Here is a 20,142-nt window from a genome sequence, read left to right on the forward strand (position 1 = left end):
CGGGGCGTCGAGGTCGAACCGTCTCGTGCGTGCACGTGCGGCCCGTGCCCGTGAGCGTGCGTAGTTGCATGACAGTTACAGGCTGCTAGCAGGCTGTGTCGCGACTCACAAGTGAATGAATGAGTAGGTGCAGGCTCTCCGTTTGCGGAGCCATGGCGTCACCGGTGACGACCGACGACGCGCCGCGCCGCCTGCCGCTGCAATGGAGGCGGTCGCCCTGCTACCGGGCGGCCGGTCCTCCAGGAATCAGAACGTAATTTTTTTGCGAAATTTTTTACAGATAAACCCCTGCCGCCCGGCAGCGGGACGGCCGGGGTATATTCCTGTAAATTTAGATTACGAAAATATATTTTTATAAAAAACGAAAATAAAAATAAAAAAACCGCCTCAAATGCAATCCAGTCTAAGCAGTGTACAGGTGGGCCGGAAGCTTGCTCAACGACGACCTGGAGCGGGAACTTGCGCGGCGTGGACAGCCCGAAGACCTCCTCCATGTTCAGCTCCTCCTTACTCGTGCCGTTGGGGAGGCTCCAGGAAAGGTTTTAAATAACCAGCTATAGCTGCCGCTATGACCGGATTTAGCCTTTTGGGAGCATAAATGCTAGAAGAAGGTTCATTTGACGCTAAGTAGGATAGCTCGTTAATAACCCGCTATAGCCAGCTAAATCAGCTAAATCTGCTGGTGATGATTAGACGGGTAGAAATGATCAGATGCCACTGATGTGTATCAACTTCATATTTATGCTTTCAGTTTGTTTGTGTGAAACTGTGAACTCATTTCTTCGTCGGTCTGTCGTTTGTGTTAGACTTATGGTTGTTGCATCATCTGAACTTTGTGTTAGATTTGTGAAAGCATGAAGTTGAAGTCCTATGTTGTTTCTCTACATGATGAATTGATGATGTACTGAATATTCTGAAACTATGAACTTGATTTGCAAAACAGCTAAATGGGCTAGCTAAGGCTATAGCCGGATATAGTCTTTTCTTAGCCTTTGAAAAAATAACCGCTAAGGACCTTAGCAGGATATTTAAAACCTTGGCTCCAGGTGAAGCCGTGCAGCAGGTTGGCCAAGGTCCCCTGGATCACCTTCAACCCGAGGCTGTAGCCGGGGCACATCCGCCGGCCGGACCCGAACGGCAGCTGCTCGAAGTCCTGGCCCTTGACGTCGATCCTGCTCCCCACGAATCGCTCCGGCCGGAACTCCTCGGGCGCGTCCCACAGCGAGGGGTCGCGGCTGATGGCCCACGCGTTGACGAGCACACGCGTGCCGGCGGGGATGTCGTAGCCGCCCACGGATGTGTCCTCCCGCGACAAGCGCGGCGAGAGTAGCGGCACCACCATGTGCAGGCGCATGGTCTCCTTCACGATGGCGTCGACCGTCGACGTAGGGGAGCTGGGCCATGTCCTTCTCCGTGACCCAGCGGCCGCGGCCGATGACGCCGTCCAGCTCCTCGGTGGCCTTGGTGAGGACCTCGGGATTCTTGAGGAGCTCTGAGATGGCCCACTCGACGATGACGGCGGCGCTCTCGGTGCCCCCGGCGACGAGGTCCTGTGTATACCATTGAAAAGCGATTGATCATTAAATTAATTAAGCACTTCTGTTCAGACTACAGAGAACTCTATCAGTCGGGAAGAGTACCTGCGTGAACGCTTTTACGCTGTCCCGGGTGAGTTTGACCTCGAGGTTGGGATCGTCAGCAAGCTGAAGCAGCCTGTCGACCATGTCCTTGGCCACGAACGCGTCCCCCTCGCGCCGCCGCCGCGCGCTGTGCTCCTCCACCACGTTCTCCATGAATCGATTGAACATCTTGCCCACCTTCTTCATCCTCCTGACGTACCCCTGCAGGTCCAGCCAGGACAGCCAGGGGATCCAGTCCCCGATGTTGAGCACGCCGTTGAGCAGGAACAGCTCGTCGAGCATCCACCTGAACTCCGCCCATGTCGTCACGGAGCCGCCGCTGCTGGCGACCACCTCCTTGTCCACGGCCTTCCGGCCCAGGACCATGCGGGCGATCATGTTCAGGCTCATGGTGGACAGGCGCTCCTTGAGCGGCACGACCTGCCCGGCCGCCGCGTGCAGGTCGCGCAGCAGCGCGCGCGCCTCCTCCCTGCGCACGCACTCGGAGGAGTCGAGCCGCCTCGCGCTGAAGAGCTCGTCGGCGCAGATCCTGCGCGCCTGCCGCCAGTAGGCGCCGTAGGGGCTCCAGGCGATGTTGGAGTAGTTGTAGGTGGTGTGCTTGCCCGCCGCCATCTTGGGCCGGTCGATGAACACCGAGTCGTGGGTCTTGAGGAAGAACTTGGCCGTGTCGACGGACGACGCGACGACGACGGGGAAGGAGCCGAACTGCACGCGCATCAGCGGGCCGTGCCGCTTCGACAGCGCGTCGAGGGAGGGGTGCGGGAGCGCGCCGAGGAGGTTGAAGTTGCCGATGATCGGCCACGGCTTGGGGCCCGGCAGACTGTGGCACGGCCGGCGCCGGCGTCCGGAGGCGGCTCGGAGGAACACGACCGTGGCGACCACCACGGCAAAGACGGACGACCACCACCACAATGCTGGTGGCTCCATGCGGGGAGAACGTGGTGATAGGCTGACAGCTAGGGGCCGGTGATCGCCGGAGGGTACTCCGGTACTGCCGTACCGTACTTCAGCACCGTGTTCTCGTGTATGAGATTGATTGTTGGAACTTGGAAGGAGGGGCAGCTGGATGGAAAAATGCGACGATCGATTTTGTTGCATTGGAGTTTAGAGTGTGCTCTTGGCGACTTAGCTGACATGAATGTTATGCAGAGTTGACTTGGATAAAAGACAACTATATCTCTTATAGGATTATTAATTAGGAGTTAAATATTGTATTATGCAACTGGTACTTTGCACCATTCTGATCGGACAGCGTCAGCTAGCCCAGCCAAAGCCAAAGTCAGCTGCCACTACAATATGGCATGTCGCGATTTTTTATCCTAAAGGAAAAGCTAATACCCTAAATGAAGGGTGCGGTGTAGGTGGACGATAGTATTTTGATCAACACCACAATTTTGTTGGATTTGCAGTATCTTCATGTTGGATTAGGAATTGATGTTCCTAATACAACTGGTAGCTTGCACCACTCTGGGTGGAGATCCAGCTAGAACGACCGAAGTGAGCTAAATTAACACCACAATTTTATTATTGTTTCCTTTTTTCCATTTTTTGTTTGTTTTATCTTCCATGTATATTCCATTATATTTTCTTCCTTATAATCCCATACCTGATTCACTAATGCATCTTTATTTTTATTTTATTCTATTTTGTCTATTTTTTATTTATCTCTAAAACTAATTCATTTTTATTGGCTGTGTATTCTATTCACCTGTAAGAATAGTATGTTTAAGACTGGACAAAAAACTCGCGGTCTGTTAGCTCGCTAGACTCGGCTTGTTAGTGGCTCGACTAGGCTCATTGGGAAAAAAAAGTAACGAGCCATCTCGAGCTGCCTTGCGAGCGGCTTGCAAGCTAAAATGAGCGAAAGGCTACAACCCATCAAATAAATTGGCCCATAACTCTCAGCCCAATTCACTAAAAGCCTGAAACTCCTAGTCTCCAATCCTCTAGCCTCTCGATCCGCAGTCCCTTTCCTTCAAGGGAAATTTGGATCTGTACCTTTAAAAATTCCAAAGTTAGATATATACCATCGTTATCTCACTGACATGTGAATCTAACTTTGGAGTCTAAACATATAGTTAAGTGTGATCTTATTATATTATTTGTTGTAAGGAATGTAATAATGCAATCAAAATTTACCTATGACGTACTGGTACTGACACTAAGCCTACCATATGAGACCCTGTTCGTGTCATGTTTTTAGTATCATTTTCCGTGCAGCCCATCTGACACGGCCCATTTAGCCATCTATACATGAATATTTCTGATCAAGTGGACCGCGGCATTGCAGTAGTGCAACGGACCATTAAGGTTTTAGGCCCGATCTATGATCAGAGATTTTTCTCCACTCATTCTTCCAAATAGTAACAGACATATTTTGTATTTATAAATAGTGGTTTAGGAGAAAAAAAACATCGTTACATTGCTTATAGAAGATCCTTTTCTATCTCCAGTGTGATGTACTTTGAACACGCCCACATAAAGGAATATTTGAAATTAAAAAAATAGGAGTATACAAGTTGGATATACTGCGTAGTGTAGTGTGTGCCAAAACTCTAGCATGCAGTGCCGGCACGGGCACGACATGGATGATGGACTGGCACGGTCTGGCACAAGCCCAGCCCACAATCCCTCATAGGATATACTCTCCATGTCTTTATCAAACCCTAATATTCCTTTACCCAAATACCCAATTCTACATCCAGCCACCACCCTCTCCCACTCTTTCTCTCGCACTCGCTCTGTCCCACAACGCGCCTCCCCTCCCCGGTCGGTGGCTTGCACTCCTCTCAAACTCGCGTGCCGCCCTCCTGCCTTCCCGCGATGTTGCCGTCCTGACGGCCGCCGCCGTGGCCTTCACTGCACTAACGTCATCCCGGCAGAGTAAAATCAACCATATATTTCTTCTCCCTCGTAAAATACTGACTTACCATATCTAAATATTGACATAGGATTCCTGGAATGACAAATTGATTGTAAGGAAACATTACAACATATCTGAGTTAGTGAGTTAGTGATTGGCCGGCCGTAAGAGTTGAGTCTATGGAGTTATGAACTTTTCAAAGCGTAGGGACAGTGGCGCAGCTATGAGGTAGAGTTATTACCCTTAATCAATTTCCAAACTTTTTTTTAGATAAGGAAGTTTGAAAAGCTACATATGAGCCTTCACACTTCTCATGGAGCCCTCATGGTTGATATATTTTATTAATCATTGTAAAGTACTCCATGCAAGTGCAAATGATTGTATTTTCTAATTTAGTTTGCTCCAATTCATCATATTTACGACAGCTGCTATACATAGTCAAAAGAAACAATCATATAAATCTTGTAAGTGAGTTTGTTATCATCATTCTAGTCTACATATTAAATAATTATACTATAATCATACAATATTTAGTGTGGAGTAGTTGAAAGAAATAAACCTTTAGTAGCTGCCAATATGGACTTGATAGCGTTATAGGTACGCAACTCGAATTTGGCCCAGACTAACAAATATGACTGCCCTAGTTGCGTTTCAGGTGACGAAACATAGATTTATCTTCCGCGTGATATTTAACCACACCCCTACAGCCCTCCTTCACGCCTCCGCTCCACTCCACTCAGCCCCCACCGCCCTCCCTCTGTGATCCTTGGGATTCCGAGCCGCCCTACGCCTTCTAAGGTCGGACACTAGCAGGTACATCTGTCTCACATTCTACTTTGCATGCTTGCATCTCTCTTGTGTGATATCTAACCGCACCCTAGCAACTTGAAAAAAAAACAAAAGAAATGCTTGGCAAGGCGGCGGCGAGCGGAGGAGGCGAGCTGTCCGGTGGTGGCACATACAGCAGAGGTGGATCCACCAGTGGAGGCAGCGCGGCGGCGGGCCTAGCACGCCAGCCTCCCTTGGATATCAAGCGAAAGTCATGACGACAGTGATGAGGAGTCCAAGGAACTCAAGGATGGCGGCTCCAGACCGGAGGACACCTGCGACACAAGCAATGGTGGTGCATGCGGCGGAGGTGGGTCGACCGGTGGAGGTAGCGTGGCAGCGTCAAGCGATGATGACAGTGACGATGAGTCCAAGGAACTCAAGGATAGTGGCTGCATCATGGAGGACACCTACGACACAACCTAAGCCCATCCCGAAACTGAGGCGTTCTTCTTCCCTAACTAGTCTAGTGAGATGTGATCCTTGAAACCCTACCCTAACCGTGGTAAGTTGTAGAAGTAGTAAAGAATTGTGTGGTTAATTTGTGATGTATAATTTTTGCGTTGATTTGAGATTTGGATCGACAATAGTATATTAGTATTACATGTTTAGGTAAATTTTTGGTTTGGATTTGAGATCTTGGCCAACAATGAGAAAAGAGGGGGGTTAAAGAGGTTTTTTTTTTGGGTGGGTGGGGGGGTTCAACTAAAAATCATATTTATGCATTTCTGCTTATTTATTTATCTCATCATGTCACCAAAATTGACCAAGCATTATCATAGGACTTTTTTAATCTAGCAATAGTGGTACAGGCTTCTAACATTGCGATGTTACCGGGAAAATCTTACTGAACAGGAAGCAAAGCCGATTCATTGCAGTATATTACTTATGTTTCCATAACAAAAATAAATTCTTCCATTCTTTTGCTTTGTAAATAAACTAGTAAGAATTTGCAAACAAATGCAGTTACTTTTTTATTCTATTCTATAATTAGAATCATGAATATGTTATCTTGTAGGGCAAACTATGGAATAACTTCAATTCTATATTTCTTCAATTTACGGCTTTACACTGGCATGCTGATGCTTCTATGCTTGAACATTATACTTCAACTATCTATTTCTTTGGTAAAATTTGCATCCATGTACTGCACAGCCATTGCAAGATGATAGGGGGAAGATGAGCCTTGGTGTGCTTTATAGATGAGTTGCTTAACCATCATCCATAAGATATTTAGAAGCCCCAAAACTAGCCCCACCCACCAGCCTTGGATCCTATATATTCAACATTGGGTAGAGAGAGCACTAGGAGGGACATGTGGCAGAGTTTGTGGTTGACTACGATAGATATTAGTAGCTTTTAATTTTAGATTTCAAACTTCAAATGCAATTTTCTCCCAAATTGTAAATTTATTTTTGAATCCATATAAACCACTATGTTGCTGATAATTAATTTGACACAATGAGATCTAACATGAATATATTTATGTTTTAAAATCAACACTTCGAATGAACTCATTAAATATTTTGGATATATTGCCTCAACATTTTTCATCCGAAATGTTGAACAGGTTTGTTCCAAATGTTGACCTTGACTTGAAGAAATGTGGAATCTAGGTGTTATGATGTTAACCATATTAATTTAGCATTTTAACTATACTGGATGACACACTTTGACAATAAAAAAATAATAAATTGATTAGAAGGGGGAAAACATGTTTTCTACCACCTATGCTGTGCATGCGGACGGCTACAGCGCTATATTTCTTCATCAGACTATAATATCCTGCCAAATAAAATTCTTCATCTACTTTAGTTGTGTTCTCATCGATGAGGCACTATTCTTAGTTTATTGCACAACATTTCCGGTTCAAGAATATTTGATGGTTTCATGTCTTATCGGATAGAAAAAAGGATTTATTATGATCCAAGTTATGTAAGACACTAGTCCACAAACACGTTAAACATCAATGCAATAATGTTTCTTCCCGTTGGACATTGGAGTGAGGAAAGGCAAGATTCAGATGGTCAGCCAGGCTCCCGTCAGGCATAAGCTTCTAGAGGACCAGTAGCTGCGTCCCGCTCATGGTCCTGTAGCTGAGATCACTATTACAGAGATGATCTTTTATCATTGATATTAGTCCCGGCTGCTGTTGGGTCAGGGACTAATGAAGGTTGTAGTCCCGGATCCAACGGCTCTGGAGCAGCGCGGAGCTTTACTTCCGGTTGGAGTCACTTTTAGTCCGGTTGGTGCCGCCAACTGAGACTAAAGAATTATTCGTAAGTTAATTTAAAAGGAAGGCATCCCATTCAAAGTTGCAAGTGTTGTGTAGTTGAGATGGTAAAGAATGTATCCACGAGACCAGAGGTTTTGGATTCAAGTCCTATATGCAGAGTAAATTTGTTTTGCCATGAACAGGTTAAGGCAACCATACCTCTGGCGCCAGACCCGTAGATGCCAAGCCCCTGGCGCCAAGGCCATGGGCCATATGTTCTATGCAGCATGTACGGAGATCTCCGCAAGCGCTAACGGGTGGAATAGAGATCGCATGCTAGCAGGAGGACAAGGATCTCTGGTGCGATCCGCTTTGCCGAAGATTGGGCGCCAACGTCCTAGGGTTTCTACATGCAGCATAGGAAGAGATGCCAGGGGAAGCGGATGGAGGAAGAATCTAAGAGTGTGTTTTTTTAATCCCGAAGGGGTAAATGTGTGTAACCGATGGTAAAGGTTGGTAATTATCCTCCAATTCCATGAGAAGGTATAAAAATAGAGTTCCTGAAGCACCTATTGAGGAGCAGTATAAAATCCATGGAGCTGTTCTCTAGATCCATGTTTTTTTTTGAGCTATTTTGTGGAGCTTGACGTGTTTTGCATGAAGATTTGGGAGTGGAGTTGGATTTTGGGGAGTGGAGCACTTCCAAACAGACACTAAGCACCGTGACATCTGGCGGGTGTGGGATGCCTAAAGCGTGGATAGCGAGTGAAACGACCTGGGTTTCCGTAAGGAGAACCCGAATTCCTGTATCGTCATGATAGTCCCTAGATCAGTTCATACTTAGTTAAAGAGATTCAAATATGGATTTAATTATTATAAAATCTAGATGATTTGTATTACTAATCTTTTATTACAGGCTCATTGGCCTAAACTGGAACAAACAGAATTCGGTGGCGGTAGCTGGTCCTCGGGCCATCCTTCATCTTGAACTTCAACTCCACACAGGCAGACTTGAGCGTAGCACTGGCTTCTCGGCTTCAGTTGTACCATCCATCATTGTTGGGTCCAAATCCTAATCGAATCATGCATCTTGCCAAACTATACACAAGGACGGGATATGTTCATGTCACCATCCGTATGCAAGCTTTAGTGGATGCAATAAGGTACAAAAGTAGCCAGTGGATAGGCTGAGATTTCCTATGCAAGCAGCAAGCAAATATGTCATCCAAAACACCTTAACGCGGGCCATTCTGGCATCCTGAACTCCCGGTCAACTATCTTCTCTAAAAGAAAGTAAAACCCACTATAAGTCGGTGTGAGAACTCCCTCTCTCGCACCTCAGCTGCTATCCAAGCAGAAAACTAGACTAGAGGAAGGTAGAAATCATGTAACACTACTCTATAAAAGTGAACACTGATCAAGAGTTGTACATGACCGAGCACACGGCTATACGTATAGTTTTCACCATGTATAGGTTGCGCACCTGTACCCACTCGCCCTGACGCCAGCCGGCAGCAACTCTTACTTACCCCGAGGCATTAGTCTATTGTAACAAAATTAAGGGCTACGGCACCATCCTGTTCCCCCAGGTCTGGGATGCGTCCTTCCGCAAGAGGTCACCTCGGAGTTGTGCGGCCTCCCTTGACTTACAGGGTATCGCGAGGCCAATACCACCCCACTACTGAACCTCCCCCGCACAATGATACCATATCCTACCAACAAATTGGGCAATGAAAACGATAAAGATATCAGCCACGCAGGTTCATCTCATATAACAAGAAAGTAAAGCAGTAGCGTAATTAGCAAGCAATGCCTGTTAGGTATTCAAACATAGATGGGCGTGAACCTGAGATCTGCTCGTTGTACTCCTAAGTCTCCTGGTAGTCCTGGTTGTCGGTCGTCTCTTCGGCAACATGATCTATTCATAATTACATGTAAATACAGAGGACAAAGTGCAAAAATTCACAAAACTGTGTAGAGTATGTTTTTAGAAGAATTATGAAACTAGTTTCATAAATTTCGAAGCTCTGGTTGATTTATTATAAATTTTCCAAGCTAAAAAGCACTTTTGAAATTAATAATGATTTTCAAAAAAAAGAAAAACCCTAAGTTAGCCACGTGGCAACCTCTGGGCGTGCCACGTGTCATGCTGACATCAGCACGAGGTCAGCTTTTGCTAACATCAGCATAGCTGTTGCTGACATCAGCAGCGTTGACTTGCTCAGGTTAAGGAAAAGAAAAAAAGGGTTTAGGAGCTAAGGGGTGGAAAGTGGCGGGGTTGGCTCGGCTCGGCCCAACAAGGTCGGCGAACTGGGCTTGGGGCGTGCACCCCGTCTTCAGCTCTTCTTCATTTCTTCATTTTCCTTCTTTATCTCCTCTCACTGACGGAGCGGGCCCGCGGGTCGGCGTCTACTTTTCCTCTAACAGGCAGGGCCCTTCTGTAGGTGTCACGGATCTGGTGCGGCACATCTCCGATCCGATGCGGTCTTCGTGTGTGTGTGTGCGCGCGCGCGCACATTCATGCGCGCGGTCCCTCGGAGCTATGGTGGAGCAGAGCAGGTTGACAGCGGCGAGATCTCCAGGCGGCGGCACGAGCTTCCTTCTCCTTCGGCTCGGACAAGGTAAAGCCACAGCAGGGCTGGGCGGCGACGGTGGGGTGAAGGCAAGGTGGTGGCGCGTCGGAGCCGAGCAAGGCGGCTGCAGCAGTGGAATGGAGCTTGGGGTGTGGCGAGACAAAGGCAAGGTGGAGTCAGCAATGGAACTCCGACGGTGGCCACGAGGCGGTGGCGGAGGTCCGGCCTCGCACGGTCCATAGGTCACATTCCCGCGCGGACGCTTGGCATGGCCGAGGTCGTTGCGTGGCAGAGCGGGCCGAGCTTGGCAAGGGGAACGGGCACAGTTTGACGGAGGCCGACGGAAGACGACGGTACAGCCGAGGGGCTCGGCTGGGGAACATTGTGCACCATGCGTTGATAGGCCAAGGGCCTAATCAGCGTGCGCGTGCGGCGATGTGCCCGTAGGGCGTTCAGCGGCGTCGCGCGGCATGCGCTGCGAGCAGAGTCGCACGGCAACGAGGCAGTAAGGAACACGATTGAAGGGGGTTGTAAGCTGGGTTCGGTATTGCCAGGGGCATGTCCCTTGGCTCGGCTGGCCGCGCACGCGTGCTGGCGCCTGGGAAGCCAGGATCGCGGCACGTCGGTGGGGTTCAGAAGCGGCGCGATGATGGGCTCCTGCAAGCGAGGCACACAAGGGACGGAATCCTAGGGTTCTACTACGGGAGGCTCATCGACGGCCAGAGCACGTCGGCAGCACAAGGGGGCCGGAACGGGGCAAAGGCGACTCATCGGCGACCTGAGGAAGACGAAGTCGGGGCTGTGACGAGCCGGAGCAGATATGGCTCGGTGCGGTGCAGGGTGTACGGGGGCGTCGCCGTCGTCATTCGGGCACTGGCTCGGTGGGGCTCCGGCGGCGGCGGTATCCTTCTCCTCCTCGCGGCGATCCACCATTCTTCTCCTCCTTCCCTCTTCCCTCTGCAGCGGCGGCATAAAGGGGGAGGAAATCCCCTAGGGGCCGGGCGAGCGCGTAGGATGCTGGGCTGTGCATGTGCGGATTGGGCCGGCATCGGAGCTAACGGGCCGTGCTCGTGTGTGCGTGGGGTGAGTTGTGCGGGCCGAGGAAGGCTTGGGCTAGGTAGGTTTAGGTGGGTTAGTGCCCAAGGTTAGATATGGGTTAGTATTTGGTTTTTAATTTGACTGGCTCTATTCAAATTTAAAACTCACACAAACTTAAACAAAAACTTTCCAACCAAATGTAAATAAGGTAGATCCAATAAAATTCAAAATATTCCGAATAATTCACACTAGCAATATTGTCCTCATACTTATAATTATATATATTTTATTTTCTAGGAATTTTGAGAGAGATAGAAGATATTTTTAGATTATTCTAGCTATTTTCACAATCGCACAAAAGATTTTAAAAAACACATTTTGGAGTTTATAACATTCCGTAAATAATCGAGATTATCGCGCACGCGACCCCGAGACGAAGCATAGGCCACAAGCCTTCCCTCACTCTGGCCCATGATTGCTTGGTGCATGGAGTTACGTGCAAAGAAATATTCAATTGAAAAAAATTATAGTTTTTGAATCAACTACATAAATTAAATTCCGTTTGCATCATTGTGTTTGTAGTGACAAGATCATCAAAACAAAATTTGTCCATCTTAAAAGAAATTTTGTCCAGCTTCATAATAAAAGTTATTTGTACAGCTTCATAATAAAATTGTTCCGTTCAAGAAAAATATTCCACCTTAAAAGCTATTTAAATATAGTCAACTGGGATTTCATTTTGAGACTAAGAAAAAAAAATTAAAAAGAAAACAGAAAAAATTGACATACAACTAGAGTAAGAAGAAAACTAGCAATTTGGACTAATAAAATGTGATAAACCCTCTACTCCCGTCCTGATCCAGCATCCACCTTCCGCAACCACGTCAAGCACGAGAACTGCAATGGCGTTAAACTGTACTGTATACGGTAAGAACGTTCCAGGTCTTGGACTGCAGGAAAAGCCAAACGCATCGCTGTAGTGAGGGTGGCCAAAGCCCACTCCGCGTAAAGGGACGTGCCAACAACTACTGGCCGGTCAGTCCAGTCCTCGGTCCGTCGGCCCTTCTAAATGGTCAGTCAGTCAGTCAGTCCACGAGCCGATCCTCAGCAGTACTAGGTGTGTTTCCCTGTTCTGCCACAGCAATTCCCCTCGCAACTGGATGTAAGCATCGCTAGACAATTCAATGGATCTAGCTAGATCACGCGGCATCAGCCCACAAACAAAAACTGCAACTTGTTGCCTGTTGAATTGCAACTTGTAGCAGTTTCTTTTGGTAGGTGGGTAGGGGTTCCATCAGAACGTGTTACCTGCTTCCAATGGGTTTTTTGTGACCAGACCAGACTTGCTACAGTCTCGGTGCCGATACTTTATGTGGAATTTCGAGTGCAAACGTCAGGCCCTGAGGGTTAGTTGGTGCATTTCATGCACATTTCGGCGAAGGTGTCATGTCGTTTGATGCCAATCAGGATTCTTTTCCGGGTGGAGATCAGATGATCGCACTGCAAAGTGCTAAACTGACCTCATGATTCTACCCTGCATGGTCTATCTTCAACACCAATTTCCCCATTCAAGTTTTCAGTTTTCAGACCTGAAACCTCACATTCATGTCAGCAATTGCATCAGACAGGTGACGCCACACGCGGACGTTTAAATTTGTAACGGCCTTTTAGTAAACCCCGTTACAAAATATGACCAGTGGGCCCGGATGGAAGTCTGGTTATAAGTATAGGTAATGGTCGTTTACCGAAAACCGTTACTAATGTTTAGGTTTTGTAACGGTCGTTAGTCTTTGCCCGCTACTCCATTGCTCTGTGGGCCCACAAAAAAAGCAAGTTTGGATTACTGATTACTGCTTTCCGTAACGGTCGCAGATAATAATCGTTACAAATCTGGACAATAGGTACGCCCGTTACCTTTACCCTATCATTTGTAACCCGATAACAGTAACAGTTGCGATGCCCGTTACCTAATGGCTGTTCGTGCCCGTTACAAATCAAAGTTTCTCACGTAGTGTTTGCAACCGTGATAATGATAGCTGCATCATAGATAAGGCTATATTATTCTGCCAAAGATATCCATGACGGAAAGTTATGTATGTCATAACTCTAACATAATTTGTTGTAGCCAATATTTTTCATGACCGAAGCTAAGCTCATTAAAACAAGGAAAAAGTCTAGTTTACACCCTTGAACTATCGCAAAAGTCTGATTTTTCAGCCTTCAACTCTAAAATCGGACAACACAGGTTATCCAACTGTCGAAACTGGACAAATTTCAGTTTTCAGACCTGAAACCTGCACGGTTTATCTTCAACACCAATTTCCCCATTCAGTTTTCAGACCTGAAACCTCACATTCATGTCAGCAATTTGCATCAGACAGGTGACGCCACACGCGGACAGGCGATAGTGCGCGTCAGTTATGTATCAGGGTTTCGAGGGAGCACTTTGATTTGAGAAGATTATGGGGTCTTGATTTGAGAAGATTATGGGCTGAAATCGGTGTCCTGACCGGTCGGTTTTCATGCATGTGCCATTTCGGTTTGCCACACCGATTGATCATTGACGCCGCACTATGTCGCCACGAGCTTCTGTTTGATAGCCCTGTGCTCTACCACTCCTTGCCTGCTCTGCCGAATGCCGATCATGCAGTGTCTGCTGAAAACGACACGGGTTTGGAGTGCTCCGCAACGAATGAAGAGCAAATAGAAATCTGACAGTGCCCAATCCATGTACTGAGGTACCTGTGGCTTCTCTCCAGAGAGTACTTCAGAGCAGGTATTACAAGGGACTGAGAACCGGCTAGGATCCGACGTGGGGATGAGAGAGAGCGAGAACGAGCGGCTGCTGAAACGCCCGCTGGCCGCCGCCGGCAAGGGCTCCCGCTCTCACTACAACACATTCAATGCGGGCGCGGCGACCTGATGATGGCGTGCTCCCAGCCGGCTGCCGGCTGGGATTATAAAACTTTCTCAGTCGTTATTAGATGCAAAAGCTGAATCTGATCGATATAGTGACACGGAAACATTTACTGTCAGACTTCAGTGGACAGAATAGACTGCACCGTTTCTGCCGCATATCTCTCGGAGTTTTTACTACCAGGTGTACTGCAAGTCTGCAAAAGCCGGAGCTGAACACTAGCTTTAGGTTGTCCCCGGCACGTGTTTCCCGAGAGACTAGCGTCGCGCCGTTCTCTTGTCAAGTTTTTCTTTAGCTCAAGTCGTCTCTGATTTCCCCGTCCTTTCCCACCAAGTGACACACCAAGTGACACAGCAGCTTCCGCAAGCGCTCCATCCCATCCCCCGCCTATAAGAAACCCGCGCGCTCAGGCACCACCTCACCAGCTCAACTCATCACTCGACCAGCCAAATCGCAGGCGGCAGGGGGTGACGGCGGGCGGACGAAGGATGGGACGGCGAACGAAAGATGAAAAAAAAAAAACTTCACTCTTAGCCCATCTGAAATTTCAAAAGATATCACTTACCTATAGATGTGGATGCACGGTAACCCGTCAGTAATTTCTGTATTAAAATTTGGTTATCTATGAGGCCATAACTCCAGTAGATTTCACCTCCAAGCTAGTTATCTTTTCAAATTTCAAGGAAAGTTCATCCATGAGTACTAATTGACAAGCTCTGACGGGAAATTGTTACGTATAATGGCAGAAGGTTCCAATCAAAAAAGTTAAAAAATAGTTCGAAAATGACCGGTGAAGCCGTGAAGGTCAAGCCGGAATGAACTGTACTCAATTTTAAATGGGGCGCTGGTAGCGCTCGGACTTCCGATCAAATTTTTTTCATCGAACGGTTTGTCGTAACACTGAAAATAATAGTTGTAACATCAGAAATCAACGTGCTTGCCACATCAAAAGTTATGTATACAAGAAATAATAATTGTACAACATAAAAAAATAATTACAACATTTATACTTGTCTCTTGCAACATGGGTCAGAGATTTTATATATGGTCCTCGAGAAACTACGACACATCAGGAACCCGACGGAGTGGCGAGTGGCATCAAGGGCGAAAAGCAAGAGCTTTTGTTTACATCAACTGCCATACTCATCGCTGTCACCAAAGCAAACTCCATGTAAAGAAGAATCCCCTTTCAGATCTGTGCATTGGTCAGTCCATGGTCAGTCAACCGTTTCAAATGTGGTCCAGAAGTCATATAAACAATTGCAGTATGTGTTTCTCTGCGCTGTCCCAGCAATTCCCATTGGAGTTTCTCTTTATGTCAACAGCATCGTTACTGTAAAAGATCTCTAGAGAGTCGATCTACAGGAGTCCGTGGAGCCCACACGGACCAACACGTTTAAGTGACTGCGTACAGCACCATCAGTTAACAATATAAAAATGCAACTTGCTCCACGAATTGCATCGACGCATGTTATCTGCTCTCTGAATCCTTTACTTAGGACTTGACTTACTACAGAGTCAGTACTTTGGGGTGCAATTTCAAATCAAAAAATGTGAAAGTCTCGAGGGTTAGTGCATTTCTTTCGCACTTCGGCGAAAATGCCTTGTCGACTGCTGCAAATATCTCAATTTCAATTCACCAAGAAATATAACATATATATCGTGCTGGAAATAAAGTTGGTCCACACAGGCACACACACGGTAAGATATGGAAACTTTCCAAAGAGAAGGCAATGGATCCGGATATGACGGAACAGGAGGGGAGGCGATTCGAGGGCGGCGCCGCAGGTGCGTGCGAGTTCTAGATCTCCCGGCCAGGGAGAGTCAACTGCCAGCATGTCGTCGGGCAGAGGCGAGGGCAACCTCGTACAGGTACCGCTGCAGGACCCCTGTCTAGGGTTTCCGTGCGAGCGGACTTCATCGAAAGGCAGTCAACCCTAGGGGCACGGCTTGGCTTTATTCTCCGGGTCTCTCCGCTGGGATCTGGTCTCTTGAGTCCCAAAGTAGTAGGACTCCGTGTTGACGACAGCTGGTACGTATACGTGGTCACTACCCTTGGATCAGTTTCTAGGGTTTCAGGAAAGCCGCCTCCGAAGTCGCCGAGTTGCTAGCCTCGGATCGTTTCTGTTCTCACGCTCGTGGTGGGGGGTGACAAGGGATTTCCGGTGAGGAAATTACCCACCTGAAGCCCGACGTGGAACTTGATCCAGGGTTTGTTGTGCTTGGCGGCATGGCGGGACCTGCAACCGGTGGAAGCGAAGGTGAAGGGAAACTCGACGTCCCTTCACAGCTTGCTGTTAGCCCTACGGCCCCAGGTGGGGAGAACAAAGGTAAAGGGATTCTTGTGCAGGATCTGCAAGAGACAGGTCGCCGGATGGTGCTGGTGGGCGATCCTGACAAGGCGGACGAGGAGGATGAGGATGAGTATGTGTTCGAGGAAGATGTAGAAGCAAAGCAGAGGCCAAAGCGTTGGATGGCGATCGCAAGATTCTACTCTGGTAAAGCTTATTCTACTTGGGGTATGTTCAATGAACTTAGCGCAGTGTGGGGAAAGCAGGAGCAGATTCCCGTGAGGGAACTGGGGAATAACAGATTTCTAGTTGAATTTGATTCTGACAAACTCTGGAGCAGAGTGATTGGGGGTGGTCCTTGGAAACACAAGAGAGATGCGGTTATTTTTGTTCCTTATGATGGTATTTGCAGATTCTTTGATGTTGTGATAAACTCTATCACTCTCTGGATACGCATCTATGATATTCCGGAATCAATGATAACAGAGGGTTTTGGTAGGGCTTTGGGCGCAAAGCTAGGCAAAGTGTTGAAGGTTGGACAGGCCATCCAGAATTATAAGCGCGTGAAGGTGGATTTCCCGCTGGAGAGGGCGGTTACACACTCAGTAGAGCAGAAGGTCCGCGGATATGGTGTAATGACTTTCGCGGTTAAGTATGAGAATATTCCAGATTTCTGCTTCGGGTGTGGCCGAATTGGCCATGACAAGGAGGAATGTCCGGATGAGGACTATAATGGTGATGGAAATCGCTTTGGGAAAGCACTATGCTGCTCGCCACAGAAAAAGTACGTTGGTAGGAAGATGACAATCCATGCGGATGGAGCTTCTGTGCGGCGGGGTCTGAACTTCAGTGGTGATCAGCAACGCAAGGTTCTATCGACGACGGGTTCATCAACTGGTCAGCAGCGTGGTCGGGCTAGCCTGATGGGGACTTTACCAATGGACAGTGTTAAAGGTGTGGCTCCTGAATTCTCGGATGAACTCGTGGATGGGGTGAGGAAGATGGCAGTGGATGCACATCTGCCGGACCTGAATGCGCTCCCAAATGCGGTAGGCAAGGACAGGGTATCCGGGCTGGATTCACTCCTGGAGTCGAGTGGTACATCAGGAAGCTCAATTCCTGATGGGGGAACTGACGATCGTATTGGTATGCACCAGAGGTTTATGAGGAACAAAGGAGGAAAAGCTGGGGCTATGGGGGAAAAGAAGTCTCAGATCGGGGTCGGTGGTGCAGCTAGCGATATAGAGAAGCAGAAAAAGCCAAAGATGGCTATGCATGCAAATATTCTGGACTCAATCAAAGAGCTAGAAAAGAATGGCATTAGTGCCGAAGCAACACCACAGGAGGTGAAAGTGGAGGAACAACGGGTGTTAGATGGAGAATCACCTATGAAACGCAGTCGTGTGTCGCCATCACGTGCACCACCCCTAACGGGAGCTCATGTCGAGCCCCGTCAGGAGCAATGAATGCTTTCGCATGGAACTGCCGGGGGGTGGGTGGGGAACCCCCGGACAGTTCGTGATCTGGCTGCATTTGTGCAGTCCTACGACCCCAAGCTGGTGTTCCTATCGGAAACTAGGCAGTCATAGGAGCAAATGAAGTTACTTCGTTGGTGGTTGGGTTTGAAGGGATGTCTAGCTAGGAGCAGCATTGGCAAGAGTGGAGGCATTGCTTTATTCTGGGATGATACGCTAAAGGTGGATCTGATTACTATATCTAATAAGCTCATTGACATTGAGGTGCAAGAGTCCCCCTCGTCTACGCAGAGGCGGATATCGTTCATCTATGGTGAACCCAGGGCAGAGGACAGGCATCTTACGTGGAAACTTCTGCAACGTATTCGCCTCCGATCAGATAAACCATGGGTGATCATGGGTGACTTTAATGAGGCTATGTGGCAGTTCGAACACTTCTCGGAGACTCGGAGGAATGAACGGCGAATGGAAGCATTCAGGGACGTGCTGGCCACATGCGATATGCATGATCTGGGCTTTTCAGGGCTGCCGTGGACGTTTGACAATAGGCAGACCGGTAGGAGGAATGTAAGAGTTCGGCTTGACAGGGCGGTGGCTAATTCGTCTTGGTCAACTCTGTTTGAAGATGCTACGCTGGACCATCTAGTGTCACCATGTTCGGATCAATGCCCGATTTTGTTGCGAATAGCTCCAACGACGCAACATAGAGTGGGTGCACGGATTCTTCGTTATGAGATAATGTGGGAAAGAGAGGAATCCCTAGTGGAGGTGGTGAAGGAAGCTTGGACGGATGCGCGACCGAGTGCAGACCTGGGATCGGTTGCTCGGGCGTTGAGAGATGTGATAGGTTCGTTACAGGAATGGAGTAGGTCCAAGTTTGGTTCCATTCGCCAAAAACTTAAGGAGCTGCGGGACAAGCTGGGCGCTGCCCAGAGTAATGCTGATGACGCAGGTCGTACCGAGGCAAGGAGGATCGTTGAGGAGATGAACGAGTTGCTCTATCGGGAGGAGATGATGTGGCTCCAACGTTCAAGAATCTCCTGGCTGAAAGAAGGGGATCGAAATACAAAGTTTTTTCACAGGAAAGCGGTGTGGCGATCACGGAAAAACAAAATAAAGAGATTAAAAGCTTGTAATGGCCAGTGGTGTGATGATCCACTTGAAATGGCTAATATGGCGAAACAATTCTTCCAAAACATGTATCAGAAGGATGAGCATGTAATGCCTGATCAGTTGATTAATCTTTATAGCGAAAAGGTGACAGCTAATATGAATGAGCTCCTTTGCAGGGATTTTACTGACGAAGAAATTGGTGATGCTTTATTTCGGATTGGGCCGCTAAAGGCGCCGGGGCCAGATGGCTTCCCAGGCCGCTTCTTCCAGCGTAACTGGGGCATTATAAAGGCTGAGGTGATCAATGCAGTGCGCGCTTTTTTCAAGGATGGTGTTATGCCGGATCAGGTAAATGACACAGCCATTGTTCTCATCCCAAAGATTTCACACCCTGAAACACTGTCAGATTTCCGGCCGATAAGTCTGTGTAATGTGCTATATAAGATAGTGTCAAAGTGTCTGGTGAATCGCTTACGCCCTCTCCTGCATGATATTATTTCACCAAGCCAAAGTGCGTTTATCCCGGGAAGAATGATAACTGATAATGCTATAATTGCTTTCGAGTGTCTGCATGCTATCCAAAACTCCTCTTCGGCCTGAACGAATTTTTGTGTGTACAAACTAGATCTCTCCAAGGCTTATGATCGTGTTGATTGGTCGTTTCTTGAAAAGGTTCTTCTGAAGCTGGGTTTTCATAGAACTTGGGTACGGTGGATCATGTCGTGTGTCTCCTCTGTATATTTTTCTATTCGCTTCAATGGGGTCCCTACGGACTCCTTCCGACCAACTCGCGGCCTTCACCAAGGTGATCCTCTTTCGCCATACTTATTTCTGTTTGTCGCTGATGCTCTCTCGATGGCATTGCAGAGTGAGATTGAGACAGGAAACCTGGAGGAACTGAAGGTGACTCGTGCTGCTCCTGGGATTTCCCATTTGCTGTTCTGTGACAGAACCGCCAAGTTAAACGGCTTAATTAAGCGTAATGGCCATCATTTGAACGCATCAGGCACATTAGCTTAATTAAGTGTAACCTGACAGCCTGTTTCCAACCCACAGGCCGATCGAAACACACCAGAAGTCTCGCGCGACGGCGAGCACAGACGGTACCAGCATAATATAATTTCCCAAAAATAGATAATAACATAAATATTTATAAAACAGCTTTAAATTTAGAATTTACATAAAATAA

At 47.7% G+C, this 20,142-nt stretch overlaps 1 pseudogene; it reads right to left on the reverse strand.

The window, feature by feature from the left end:
- Positions 1-403: 403 nt before the first annotated feature.
- On the reverse strand, positions 404-2,567 carry LOC120695371 (annotated as a pseudogene).
- Positions 2,568-20,142: the final 17,575 nt, after the last annotated feature.

The sequence above is a fragment of the Panicum virgatum genome, chromosome 2K (assembly GCF_016808335.1).
Source record: "Panicum virgatum strain AP13 chromosome 2K, P.virgatum_v5, whole genome shotgun sequence".
In the NCBI taxonomy this organism is placed as follows: Eukaryota; Viridiplantae; Streptophyta; class Magnoliopsida; order Poales; family Poaceae; genus Panicum; species Panicum virgatum.